The 1,158-nt window shown below is 43.4% G+C and overlaps 1 pseudogene; it reads left to right on the top strand.

Moving 5' to 3' along the window:
- The first annotated feature begins 832 nt into the window (after positions 1–832).
- Positions 833–951, top strand: LOC120589543 (uncharacterized; annotated as a pseudogene).
- The last annotated feature ends 207 nt before the right edge of the window (positions 952–1,158 follow it).

Here is a 1,158-nt window from a genome sequence, read left to right as displayed (position 1 = left end):
ACTGATCAGCTCACAAGAAAGCCACTGTAGTCTCTTATGAACCAGTTTCTTCATTTGCTAAGTAAAGGGTTGGCCTGGATGGTAACTAATATGTTGTTCTAAGGAGGAATGATTCCTTCCACAGCAGTAACTTACTCAGGTATGCTATCTAGATGCCCCCAAGATGATTTGGTCTCATTTCCCTCTTGCTTCTTAAAGCGGTCCCTCTCATCTACCACTAGCAGGCCAATTGGAAGCAGAACAAAATTAGCCAGACCATTGGGAGTACCCGAGGCTCATGATCTACAGTTTGGGAGACAAGAGCTTCATTCTGGCCTTGGTTACAACAGGAAAGATTTCTCCCTCTGCTCTCTTTGGAACCTTTATTCTCTTGAGAGCTGCAGAATTTTCATCTAGAAAACCCATCCAGGGAAGGCCGACCACTGGCAGAAGCCCACAGGATTCTGAAGCAAATGACATGGCTGCGGAATGGAGAGCATGCTCTTCCTTCCAAGGGCTGGCCTTCAGCCATATTCAAGCCACCAGAAAAGGCTGAACACCATCCCACCTTTCACTTTGGCTCTCATCCTTTCAGCAGCCAGATCTGTCCCTTCATACCTTTCTCCTTCCTTTAAAAACTCACCCTTGGGATGAGAACATAATTTGGTCACTCATGTTGAGACAGAAACAATTGTTGAAAACTTGTAACACTGGAGAAAGCTGGAGGAATTAGGCTTTGATCATTATATGAGTCAACACTTAATGGGTCCTTACTATCTACTAAGCTCTGTGTGTACGTGTACACACATGCATGAGTGTGTGTGTGTGATTTCTCATCTAAAATCACCGTTTTGTCTACAGTCATGCTGCCCTGAACACGCCCGATCCCATCTGATCTTGGAAGCTAAGCAGGGTCGGGCCTGCTTAGTACTTGGATAGGAGACCACCTAGGAAGACCAGGTGCTGTAAGCGTAATAAACAAACAAACAAACAAACAAACAAATAAAATAAATCGCCATTTCAAAGATGAAGAAATTAAGACTGAAAGAAACTTAGTGACTTGTTCAAGGTCAGCACCTATTAAATGACAGAACTGAATATGAACCCAAGCTGTCTGACTCTAGAGCTGCTATTGTTACATTACACTGTCTCTACAATAGTAAAATTTGGAGAATCAGT

The sequence above is a fragment of the Pteropus medius genome, unplaced genomic scaffold, assembly GCF_902729225.1.
Source record: "Pteropus medius unplaced genomic scaffold, Ma_sr-lr_union100, whole genome shotgun sequence".
NCBI lineage: Eukaryota > Metazoa > Chordata > Mammalia > Chiroptera > Pteropodidae > Pteropus > Pteropus medius.
The sequence above is the reverse complement of the archived record's forward strand: the minus strand, read 5'-3'. Positions and strand labels throughout refer to the sequence as shown.